General features: G+C 48.9%; 1 protein-coding gene across 3 annotated transcripts in view; it reads left to right on the top strand.

Moving 5' to 3' along the window:
* The first annotated feature begins 2,073 nt into the window (after positions 1–2,073).
* LOC104644183 (synaptotagmin-like protein 2) overlaps positions 2,074–12,981 on the top strand; it is a 38,433-nt gene continuing 27,525 nt past the window's right edge. The window contains exons 1-2 of one of the 3 annotated variants that reach the window (XM_075763594.1): positions 2,074–2,129; positions 8,363–8,501. The gene's annotated coding sequence lies outside the window, so the exon portion shown is untranslated. Of the gene's footprint in view, positions 2,130–8,362; positions 8,502–10,288; positions 10,476–12,981 lie in introns of those variants that run through there. The other 2 variants (XM_075763596.1, XM_075763595.1) reach the window with 2 other exon arrangements.

Raw genomic sequence — 12,981 nt, 5'->3', positions numbered from 1 at the left:
GCAGTAATAAAATGCATTTCTTCACTGATTTTACAGGCTGATGTAAAGTTGTCCCCATGTGACTGTATTTACTTACTTCCATGTCACATTTTTCTCTATCACTGACCAGGACTTGCCAGAAATAAAACTTTTACTAAGCTGCTGTTCCTTCTTCCACTTGATGCAGAAGCATTGAATCTCCAGCACCCGGAACAGAGATGTTTGCACACTTTGTATGTCTATCACTTCTGAAGTTTACTGCATGCTGTAGGGTTGTTATTTTTACATCTGTTATTAGGCATAGGCTATAATGGCTTGAGTTTAAAGTACCTGGATAAAAACATGAAAGCACAGGCTGTAAATCCAAGCAATATTGTACCTATTGAATCCTCATATCAAAATTCTTCCTGCAGTTGCAGAATCCAGTTTGCACTGATTAATTTGATGCTGAAGCCCTAAAATGGATTCTGAGCATCCAAGCCAAGTTACAGTAATAAGTTCTCTTACTGATCTCAGTGGGCTTTAGTGTTATTGCCATTGGCTGGAGCAGAGATGCAGAAGAGTAAAGTAATTTCTGCGGCATTACGTGAAGTTAATGGGAGGGTCAGGAGTAAGACTCTGGCTATTTGCCTTCAAAGCCAGTGCTCCATTTTATAGCCTAAAGGCACCATTGAAAAGAATAAGCGAAGGAGCTGAAGGCCGCCGGCAGAGCTCTCTGTTTCCGCAGTTGTTGGTTTACCGGAGCTGGAGGAAATGCACCGCTGCCACGAGACTTCCCTCACCTAACTGAGATCGTTAGGGTGACTCTGGTTTGCTGCAGCTGGAAATCAGCATTTACAGTAGGAAAGCGAATACTCCAATGCAAATATTCCCATGTCCTGAACTCTTAATATCTCTCTTTTCAAAAACGATACGTTAATCCCATTGCATAGAGGCTCCGGCTTGCAGAGGCATTTGAGGATTGCCCAGGAACAGCGTGTCGTTGGGCAGCCCAACGGGTTTTGGCTCAAGGCCGGAACTTGGGAACAAGTTTGTGGTGCTGTTGGGGACAAACTGGACTTTGGGGCAAGGTGCTTCACTTTGGGTCCTTCATCCCTCCACCTGTACAATCGGGACAGTCACCTCATAGAGTTTGCACGTAGCAGGCAAACACTTTGCCGAAACTGAGTGCACGTGTCAAAGCGTGACTGGTCTGGCTTCAGCCCGATCTGTTGCAGCAGATGAAAACGGGACAGCACGTACTGCGAAGGGTTGTGTGCGGCTCTCCGTGCCCTTGTCTCACCTGGGCGTTAAATCTTTTCGGGGCTGCACTGGGTTTTTTCCCAACGTGGCACTGGTGCATTGTAGACCACCATGGCCCAAATTAGCAAGGTAGGCACGTTCCCCAGGCCTGCCGGAGCCTCTTGACTTCTCCTGCCCGCCTAAGATGCACTACTGCACCTTGTGTCTCTCTTCCTGGTGGCCCTGCGAGACCGGGGGGGCACTGAGGGGGATGGAGGGCAGTGACCCAGGCAATCCTGGGTCTCGATTTCGTTGTAAACAGCAGGGATGTAGGAATCCAAATAAATGAGAGTTGCTGGGAATTTACTTTCAAATCCTAACTCGGAGTTTAATTTTTGCTGGCTCCGGTTTGAACAGGGGCTTGGGGGGGGGGGTGTTCGCTCTTCGTTATCTGCCCGGGTTGCAGCCTGGAAGAGCCCTTGGCCCCCGGCATCCCCCCGGTACCCCTCAGGCACCCACCGAGGGGAGGAGGACGGGTTCTGTTCCAGAAGCAGGCAGCTCTGCCATGCCGAGAGGGGATGCCAGGCAGCCATGAGCAGCCCGGCGGCTCCCCGGGCGCTGCTCTGCGGGGCCGCTCCGCGCCACAGGGCTGCCTAACGCAACTGGGAAAACTGAAAGGATCCCCAATCTCCCTCCCAAACCCAAACTGTCCCCCGCCCCACCTGCCCCCCGCTAACCTGCCTGAACCCCACCCGCCCCGGCTCCTCCTCTCGCTGCTCCCAACTCCGGACCGGGTTTTCCGCGCTGCTGCCGCCCGGGACTGGCACGGCCCCGCCCTGCCGTGGCTCCGCCCCCAAAGGGGCAGATAACCCCGCCCCAGCCCGGCCCCGGCCCCGCCCCGGCCGGCCGCCCCACGCCGCCGAGGGCAGGTAAGGGTCCCCGGGGGCTCCCTCGGTCCCGGGTCCCGGCTCGGGGTCTGCGGGGGGCGGGAGTGCAGCCCCCGGGCCAGGCCTGGCAGCGGTCGGCGGGTGCGAGCGCCCCGGGTCCAGGCGCTCGGCGTGTCCCGGGCTCGGCAGCGGGACGGGCCCCCCCCCCCCCCGGCACCTCTCGGTGGGGCGGCCCCGGGTACCGGTGCCTGCCGGCGGTGCCGGCCAGACCTCTCCCGCCGTCCGGGCGGGGAGAGCGTCCGCAGCGGCAGGCGAGAAAATCCCGGCTGAGGTACCGCTCTCCTCGCTGCCTCCTGCCGCGGCGGCCGCGCTCCGGGGCGTTGGGAGCCGCAGGGCTGGTAGCGAAGGGAGCAGCCGCCGGAGCCAGCTGTGCCCCGGGTGCCCACGGTTCCCTGGACTGGTCCGGGGCCTCCCCAGAGGCCTGTCCTCGGTGGGACCAGCTCGGCCTCACGCCGGGCTCGCGTGGTCCCGCAGCAGTGTCGGCGGCGTGTTGGGAGTGTGAGGTTTAACCGCCGGTGTCAGAGCCGCGTGCAGCCACCCGGCCCGGCACACGGCGCAGGCCTCGACGCCTCGACGCTCGTTGCGGGGAACGGACGTGCTGGTAGGGAGCATCGCTGCAGGTGCAAGCATGCTGTAGCAGTAGCTGTCCGCGTGAGGAAAGCGTCTCGCACAGCGGCTGTGCGACGTCAGCCCCGACCGACGGCACCGCAGCGAGCAGGGGGTGTCTGTGCTGTTCGGTGCCCTTCGGGTCGGGGCTCGGGACCGGCTCCGTGGCCCCGTGCTGCACCAGGCGTGGGGCACCACGCTCGTGAGCCTGGTCAGGACTTCAAGCTGTTACCTAAATAAAAGCCTGTTTTATCTTGCATTGATGAATTGTGTTATGGAGGCCTTTTGCAATTAGTCATAGAGTGGTTTTGTGGCCTCTATTAAAGATAAGTTTGTGAGGCGGCTGCTGGTTTTCAGAGGAGAGGTGTCAGACCAAAGATGCAGATATGTTGTAGAAAAAATCTGACTTGGTAAACTTTTGAAAAAAGAGGAAAATCCTCCAAAATAAGGGGTACTTTTGATGCTTTGTAGTGTACTTTTTGTTATTACTTCCCCACTCTGTATTGTACTCGTGTAAGTCTGGAACGTGAAGTGTCACTTCCCGATGATTTCTCCTGCTGTTTCATCAGTATTTCCATAGCCCCCCCCTTCCATCCTGGTTTTATTTATTTCCTTATTCATGCTTCATTGTTGTAAATAGTTGGCATGGCAACAAGAGCAGCATTTAGTAATTTCTGTTCCCTTTACAGCCAGCTTTCTGGTGTGATTGATGCTGTTGTATAAGCTATGGTAACCTGTGGCCACTGCTATTTGGTTTATTATGTCGTTCTTGGATTTCTTTGGCGGTGAATAATTTTTAAATAAAATAGTTTGCAATGGCGCTTATCCTCCCCAGCACAGTTACAGACCATTCTGTACCCTCTGCATCTCAACCCTCAGGGAACACCACAGGGTATGGTCAGGACACGGGGAAGATCTACTGTCCGACCACTGTGAAACTTCCGTGAGGGTGTCAGCAGGCGAGCACCAGTTGGTTATGAGGGCTGAACCCATCTCCTTTACCCCCCGCCCTGCCCCTTTCCCTCCCTGTTCCACCTTTGGCAGAATATCTGAGAAGCTCCACGTGGGGATTCAAGTTTCTGCTCTCCTGCACAATGCTGTAATTGAAGCACAAACTTGTTTTTTCCTCCTGAACTCATAAATCATGTCCCTTTAATGGGCCTCCATTGCTGGGAAAGAGGCAGCCCTTGCCACAGTATGGCACAACATGGACAAAGTGTTCATTGTACGGCAGGCTCGCTTTGATTGCATTTGAATCAATATTGTTATCTACACTTCAGAGATGTAGGGGGGCAGAAAGAACAATAATAAATGTTTGCAACAAAGTTGAAAGGAGTACAGAGCTGTTTTGGGGGGCTCAACAGGCAGCAAAGCTGCACTGAGAAATAAGCGCCTATTAGTGACTCTTGAATCAAACTCAAGTTACCTTTTGCAAGTTAAACCTAATGGTATGGTTCATCTTGGAGGGGGGAAAAGAGGTGGGCCAGCAGTTCAGCAAAGCTCACCCACAGAGGATGTTGCGTGCTGCCGGCGAGTGCTCGGGGTGTCTGCTGGACTAAGCTTGCCTCGCTTCGGCAGGTTCAGCCCAGGCTGTTGCCTTCTCGCAGTCATGCAGCTCGCCGGGCTGAATGTAGCACTCCGGAGCAGGGCAGTCAGTAGCATGGAGTGTCACTGGGCAGGTGCCTTAACCCTCTGCAGTGTAACGTGCATTTAACACGACAGCGTCGTCGTACAGTTGTGTCTGGGCAGAAATGTAGTTGTCACTGCTCATATAAAAGCTCCAAATCTTATTCGGCTTGAGCACCTAGAAATGAAACTACGTTGTTCAACAGTACAGGTGATCTTGCTATTCTTACCCAAAAAGTCTGTCTTCCCCACCACCCTGCAAGATTTGCTAAGTGTTCGTGGAGCTGCACAGATGGAAGAAACACCTTGTTTGCACAAGAAAATGGTACCAGATGATCATCTGAAACTGATTTTATTTTTAGTGATTTAATTAAATTGGTGCAATCTGTTTGGATTTCTCACTTGAGTTTAGGTAAACTTTATTTTGAGCTAAACTAAGTGACAGTCCATGTCCACATGCAGATTTGTGCTAGTTTAAGCACTTCTGTTTATAGCCCTGCCTGTAGTTAATTAACCTACTGTAACTTTCTCCTGTAGAGAAAACCTGATTTGAGAACTGTGATGAAATTAGTGTGGCACTGATTTATTTAAATAATTAATTTCCTTTTGAATTCAGACTGCCCATCTCTGGTAGCATTAGCCTCCTCGTGTCTGTGGGTGTTGTACATCACCCTTTATTGGGAAAACTTAAATACAAGAGCTCTCACCTAACTCTGAGCACTGCAGAGAGTGGAAGCGGGTGGGTTTTTTTCCTTATTGTAGGCAACAAGTGCTGCCGGAGATACCTTCTGTCCTACTCAAGTCATCCAGCTCCTAGAGCACATACGTGGCTCCAATAAGTGAATTCATGACCGAGTCTGTGTTTGCATTGGAAAACTGTGTTATTCCTGAAAAAAATGGTCAGTTGATTAAAAAAAAATTCCCATATATGAATTTGTTTGCTCATGGAACAGTGACAGAAGGTGAAGTTGCAGCTTCAGTAATGGGAATATTTTCCCTTGAGTTCCCTTTCACTGTATCTCAGGGTGACAGAGTAAAACAGATTTAAAATTGTAGCGTAGTGCACTTCTGCACTCAAACCAGGTGCAGGACAGACCAGTCCAGGCCTCAGTGCATGCTTGGAAATTGGAAGAGAAGAAGTTGGAGATCCCAAATCAGGCAGGGACTTGAGCTTCATTTTTCTCCCCTTTCATAATGTGGGGGCTGACTCCGGACTGTGAACGTAGCCCCCTTTGGCATCACAAACCCGAAACTGCAGGTCAGGAGATGATTACTTCTTAGAACATTGTTTCCAAAACTTTCCTTTTCCCAGATGCTGGAGGGAATTCGACCTTCCAAATGTACCTCATTTTAAGCAATGATGAGATGCACCCCACTGTTTTGCAGTTACCTGCATTCTATTTTTGAGTTATTTCAGAATCATCCAGGCGTGACTGAGGCTTAAAAACAATTGTTGACCCAGAAGGAAGGATCCCTCAGTACGCAAAGTTTCCTAAACAAACAGCACTGGATTCCCGTGAGTTTTAGCACCGTGCTCTGCCTCATGCCATCGAGCTCAGCAGACAAAGGAGTACAAAGGAATTGGGCCGCACATATTTTTGACTTCTGAGCTCCCACTGTGTTACAAAACCAGTTTTTTGTTGTATTTTTGTTGTTTGTTTTTTTTTTCAACAAAATGGCTTCTGATTCTAAGGGCTCCTAACCCGCTCCAGACAGCCAGACAGGTGTTGCAAGCTCAGTGTTACTGGGGCATAACAAGCAGGGTCAGGAAAACAATTTATAACATGTCACCACTGGAGGCAAACATGGAGAAATTACATTTGGAAGGAAGCAAAGTTGAGGTCAGCAAATATTTTTCAAGATCAAAAATAAAAGCCAGAAGTTCTCATGGGTGGTTATTTTTTTCTTCATCTGTCAGTCCTGCAGTTTCTTTGTTTGAACTCGGCCAAACCTTATCTTCCATCTCCCCTTTTCACGTTGAAAATATCCAGGTTCTGAGGATGAGTGAGTGACAAGTGGGGACAGGGAGATGATTAGTCTAAATACATAACGTTCACCTGCAGTGGTCTAGCTGTACGCTGCTAACTTCTCACTTATAGCTGCCATATATTTATTTGTTGCTGCTTTTCCAAGCATGACAGCTGAGAAGATGCTTTTAGGAGTAACCTTCATACACGTGGCATCGAAAAAGACAGCTAGCAGGACAGCTGGGTTCTTTAAAGCTGATATAATGTGACTTGTCTCCCTTGGCTGAGAAGGATGCCTGGACACCAGGATAGTTCACCTCCACCAAAACTCCCTGCGCACGTTGGGGCTGGACGGAGGCAGAGTGGGGCTAGCTGGGTGACAGGCGTAGCAAGGTCTCTGAAATACTGGCACCTTCTCTTGCAGCTAGGACACAGCCATCCTTGTTCCATGGGATGTTAGAGGATTTCTCCGTGTCCCGGGCGGCTCTGCTTGTTTATTTGTGTTCTGGCAATCTTCAGAATTACAATGAACTACATCCTGCAAGATCTGCAAATAGTTCCCGCCTATGAAATAAACAGAAGTCTCAAATATTTAAACTAAAGCGTTGGATTATCAGTTTATTACCAGTAAAAGGCCTTATCGACCTTAAGGAGACTGAGTCACACTTCTCCTCTGATGGGTTTTTTTTTTTTTTTGGTGATGTAGGCTCTAGGAAATAATGGTTAGGACTGTGAAGCCTAGTCTTTTGTTTGCCCTAGGTGGTAACCATAGGATAGTTCATTTAATTAAAAATGGATAAAAGGAAGTAAATTGTATGTAATGCAAATTCCACCCATGCACTTCTTTACTAGAATGAGATGGATAGAGTTCGGTGTAGATAATTACTCATGTGACAGTTACATTGCATTGGGTAGAAGTGCATAAGGGAGAAAAATCCTTATCCATCATTTTTTACAAAAAGAAACTGAGCCTTAACAAAATCTTCTGTAATATTGTGGGTCTCATACCTTCTTTGGAAGCAGTGGTATTTCTGAGGCTGAGTGCAAATAAGCAGAGTTCACCTGCTTCTAATGTGGTCAGTGGAGCATTTCTTCAATTATGCATTCCCCACCTGCACTGAATAGGGGAGTTTACTCATTTTTTTGGCTTAGCATTGTATTGTTGTTCTAAAATATCTTCTACTGGCTGCTCTCAAGGGGCTGGGCTAGAGACCTTATTGCTCTGATAAATTCCTGCAATTCCTGTGTGCCTAAGAGCATCTCAGGGCCGTTCTTGATCAATGGATGTCCTTCACTAAAGCTGCCCAGAGGGAGGAGGAGGAAAAAGATTTTAATAAAACAGCTGAGATTCTCCATCGTGCTGGACGTTATTGGAAAGTGTAATGTGAGACAAGGACTGAAACTGAGAGAAACCATACAAAGCTGGGCTCACAATGAACTGAGCAGTATTTTGTGTTCTGGGATGCACGTTGGAGTGAAAAGCCATCGCTGGAGTCAGAGCTGCTGTCTTCCAGCCTGCCCCTCGAGGCCTGCCAAAGCTGCCCTCGGTGGTGGTTGTCATCGTGTCTGAGGTGGGAATGGCACATCGTGTCATGTACAGCCCTCGCTGAACAGAGAAAAATCTGTGGAAAGTCTGTAATCAGTTAGGCTCGAGTAATTTTAGCATTTGGAGATGGGTGAGACTAAACCAGCCTGGTATTGCCAGAATTTGGCTTTGACATTCCCTATGTAGTGGTAACGGATTTATTTATTTATACGTGGCCTGCTCTGGGAGACCACAAGTGCCCGCTTTGTTTGAAGTTATTCTTTATCTTATCAGCTGTCTCTCCTCCGAAGGCCATTTCTATGTGACGTTTTTGCTTAGGAGTGTTTTGGGTAGGACCAGTAGACCTCTATTCTCTCCTTTCACTGGGACAAGTCAGACAAAATATCATTGCAGAAAGTGCAGCCACAGCATTTTTTGTAGAATAACTTTTCAGAAAACAATTATATTAAATATATTCTCTGTTCTCCTAGCTCACAGCTGCTCTTGGTCTGCGAAGGACTAGGCGGTTCATAGCTACAAGTGACATATTGCAAATTAAGAGAAAATGGTGCACCTTGGAAGAGCTCTCATGATGCTGTGGAGCTTCGCTTTGCAATGGCTAACCAAAAGGCAGGTATTTCATATATTTATTTCATGACAGTTAGAGGGGAGATGTGAGCACAGAGAGGGAGAAAGAGAGTTAGTGGTGTGACTGTGATCACAGGCAGAATACACCTGGGTGGGGAGGTCTGCTGTTCAGCCATGCGCCGTTTCTTTTGGTGTCTGCAACTGGTGCGGGCTGCAACCGACGGCAAGCTCCTGTGCTGAGTAGAAACTGGGATTGTACCGCTCCCTCTCTGGCTACAGCTGCAGCGCTGGACTCAGGGCAGGGAGACACAGTCCAGCCCCCATGGACAGGAGGTTTTATGCTGATTTTCAACCCATCCCTCCCAAAAAGAAAGACCATCCTACAGTTTGCTTTTTATTTCTTCTCTGCCTGTAAAGGAGGTCAATCAAATGTTATAATATGATGCCTATGAGCATTATAATGGCTGTCAGTGTTTTGCCTGTAAAATAGCGATGACAATACCTCTGCATATTTCATGATAGTGACAGCAGAAGAAATAAGATGGGAGGAAGAGTGGGCCTGGATCCTCCAGCATGAGACAGGGAGAGGCACAAGGCTGACTACGGGCTCTGTACAGGTCTGGCAGTTTTGGCACTAAGTCTTTCTGGTACTGTTAACTACAGGATATATTGGGAACTGCAGTATGATTGTGAGTGCCAGGACCACATCCATCATTCTCAATACAATGCTATTCTTGGCTTTGACCTGCCCTACAAGAGCTGTCTTGACTAATAAGAGTATTGGGAAGTGTCCACACATTGTAAAGCAAGAGGAGGTTATTTCCTTACATTGTGACAGGATACGTGATAAAGAGGTATGGACAGAGGCAAGCAGCCTTTCCAGCTTGCTACTATTTTCATCTGGCTATGAATAGCCTGGTGGAACAGATAATACTGATCTCGAGTTTTGTTATGTTTTGGGTAGAGATGTTTTCGTATCTTTATTACATGAACCTATGTGCAGCTCCAGGTCTCAAAGGGTGAGGTGAGTCTGGATGGTCCTACACTGATGTGTGTGATGAAATTGGGGTGTTAAATACTGTCATCATTCATTGATCCTCACTATCACATTGGCAGGTTAAAGTTCCTAAATTTATCCTCTTACTCTGCATGCAGAGCAGCATCTAGTCAATTAAATCTGCTTGGCCTGTGGTGTATATTATTAATCTGTGCACATCCCGGCGCTGAGGAAGACGTGTAGCATTGGGAAGGAGAGGTGCACACTGAGAAATCAGAACTGAGACTGGAGTGTCCCGCAGATGGTCTATAGATAATTCTTGTCTGTAGGCAGATGACAGCAAGAGCACTGAGCAGTCTGTGCTCGGGTTAGTTATGAAGAGCATTAACATAGTTCTGTTTTGAGCTGGAGCTGAGTTAAGCCTCCCAGAAATAAAATGAAAATTCAGCACAAAGGCAGCGGCAGCCCCTTCAGCATCTGCCTTTCCAAAAGGGACTGTTTCATGCCTGCCAGGCTAAGCAAGCATTTAATTTTCACGTGATAAAACTATTTGAAGGAGGGTTACTTAAAAAACCCAAACAACTCCCTGAACAACACCCTTCTCCACTGTAATAAAAAGAAAAAACTTGAAGAGAGAATATATTAATTCAGGCGAGAGGTCTGTAACATACCTCCTTTCATAAATAGCTCTTACTGCTGCAGGAATCCTGCATGGGATTAGTCAAACTATTTATTTTGGAAAGCACTCCAGAACTACACCTTCTTGAGCTTTTCCTTGAGGGCGCAGCTGCATGCCCATGACCTGTGCGGCCAGCAGGCTCCGAGTGAGAGGAGGCAGGACCGTCGGCACAGGTAATTCAGTTGGTTTTGATTGTGTGCGTGGGAACATGCTGCAAAGCGCCAAGGAACGAGGAAATGAGCATTGTCCAGGCTGCAGGCTGTCTGAACGCGCTTTCACTCGGTGTGCCCCGATGCAGGTATGGTCCCTGCAAGAGGATGTTGCGCTCTGCTGAGGAAAGGTTGGTGTTGATTTGCCCCTTCACTTTTAGGGGTTGGGTATTGGGTTGGTGCTAGGGGAATGTGTGTCGTACTGCCACATGATGTTTTGCTGAAGGGAAAGGGACACTTTTGGACAGGTCAGAAATTTCCACGTGTTGGCTGGTGTAAATGGGAGTCTTCCCGGACCCGTGCTCGGCACCTGGCCTTTCTCTGGCTGTCAGCTCCAAAACGTGGGACTACTGTTCTCCCTGAGCGGCACTGCTCTTTGCTTGTGCACAGTCCAAGCAGCTGACAAAGGGAAGGTTTATTCCTTTTGTTAGTATCCCTCTTAGCTTTTCTGCAGGTGACCAGATCTCTCCTCTCTCCAAGGGGTTGGCAGAGCTGTTAGCTGTGCCCCACGTGAAGGCTGGCATTGCCCATCTCCCTCCTGGCTGCAGAGCTGCAGCCGGGCACAGCTTACACCACCCGTCCTGGCACTGCAAAACCAGTCTCGCAGGCGAAGATCCCAGGGCTTGCAGCTGTTGGGAAAAGCCTTTATGCACCTAGACAATGTTCAGCAGTTCTGTAGTAAGCTAGATAGGAGGCAGAGAAGGGTGCGAGGAATGATCGAAGTTCCCTGAGTAACACCTGGAATGAGCAAACAACAAACTTCCTTCCTCTGGAAGAGAAAGTGGCTGTGACACAGGTCTGCAAAATGAGCAACGTGGAGTAGGTGACTGCAGGGTAATCCTTAGTGGGTGTTCTAGTAAAATGCTTGGGGATATGAAATGAAGCATGCAAGTGGCAGGTCAAGACAAAGCAATAGCAGATACTTTTTCATTTAAAGTATAGCGAGGCTGTGGGACCATGGGGATTTGAGGATATTGCAAATGCTTAAAATTAATGTTAGTTCACAAAGTCATTAGAAAAATCTGTGAAATGCAGAGACATTGCTCATGCTTCGGGGGGTCCCTGCCCTGTACCTCACAGGAAGCTGAAGCGCAGGATGGCTCGCTGTACGCTCTCTAGCCCTGGGCTGTTAGCCCTTGGTGAAGATAAACTGGTGCATTACAGGGACCTTCAGTCTAGCCATGTATGGCCTGTCCTGTATTTTTAAAGTGGACACTGGAAATATGTTGGGAGACAAGATGCACAGATCCCAGTAAGCTGTTTTAACAGAACAGGCCTCGCTTCTCTGCTGGTGCTTGGGCTCTGGCTTTGACAAGCTGCACAGCGGCGTAACACACTCATAGATCTTCTCCAGTGACCAGAGCATTTGCTGCTTCTTGGGGTGGCAGCCACAAGACATCAAAAGCTATCACAGTAAGAGATGCAGCCAGGTATGCCATATGACAGGTCATGCTTCTGCTTGTCTCCACACCCCCTCCACACCCAGCATTTGTCAACACGGCTGGGCGTGCGAGTCGATCTCTGTGATCTTCTTGTCGCCAGAAAAGCAGTTAGAGGGAAGAAAGTCCTTTAAATGTCCAGTGTGCTCCTCTGCTCAGATTTCTGGTCTTTCCTGTATCCATGATAATCCATTTTGCCCACCCGCTTTGTCGTGACAAGTGGCAGGATCCGGCGGGGCTGCTCTTCCTGCACTGGGGCATCATGGTGCTGCAGCACCTGAGAGCAACTTGAGTTTGCTCTGCACGGTGTGCATCGGTCTCTAAGCAGATGCTGCTAATCTGGACAGAAACAATTTGCTCTTTCACAATTCCATTTTACTCCTGCTGCCAGAGAGCAATCCAGCCTAGAAGGGGTCTCCATCTGGCAAGGGGGAAGGAGAGCGCAACTTTCTTTCTTGCTTGTCACAGTTTGTCCAAAACCGATTTACATCAGCGGGTTAATAAAGGCTCTTGCACTTAAGAGGTCTCAGTCTAGGGTAAAATCTGCCCCAGCGCTGCCTGATGACTCGCATCGTTGCCCTACAAACTTGCAAGGCCTTTGTGTTTCCCTTCCCTGCTGTCTGCAGAGCTGGGAGGCGAGGGCTGGGCAGGACACGCACAAAGTGGCCCCGTCTGTGTGAGACCCACGGGGGTCTTGGCTTTCTTGCGGATCGGCCGATTTAGGTGTTTGTACTGCATCATCCCTCTGGTCTCCGACCTGTTTATTAAAAAGGCTTTGAGAAGGGAGAGGATTATGTGCAATCTAACAAAGCAAATCAGAGCTGTGTGGTGCTGCTTAAGGAGTGTAAGCGTGAACTCTAGGATTAAGGAATCTGGGGGAGCGGATGATGGTTGGGTACAGTGCAGTGTGCCTGCCTGATAACATACTGTACATATCAGTTGATTTTTATCCTTAATCTATTGCTCTTGCAGACCCAAGTAAACAAATAACACGCTCTCCCTTATCGCTGTGTACCTGAGCGCTTAATGGTGGGGTTCTCCTGTTTCAAGCCTCTGCAGCATCCAAGAAATGGCAGCACGGTGCAGAAGCTGCAAAAGCTCGGGTCACAGCAGGGACAGCCCCGTGGCCATGGCATGGCTGGAGATCGTTTCCCAGCCTTGTTTATTCCTGCGGGTCTGGGTCAACAGTTTTGCAGCT

Source organism: Balearica regulorum, chromosome 11 (assembly GCF_011004875.1).
Source record: "Balearica regulorum gibbericeps isolate bBalReg1 chromosome 11, bBalReg1.pri, whole genome shotgun sequence".
Taxonomy (NCBI): domain Eukaryota; kingdom Metazoa; phylum Chordata; class Aves; order Gruiformes; family Gruidae; genus Balearica; species Balearica regulorum.
The sequence above is the reverse complement of the archived record's forward strand: the minus strand, read 5'-3'. Positions and strand labels throughout refer to the sequence as shown.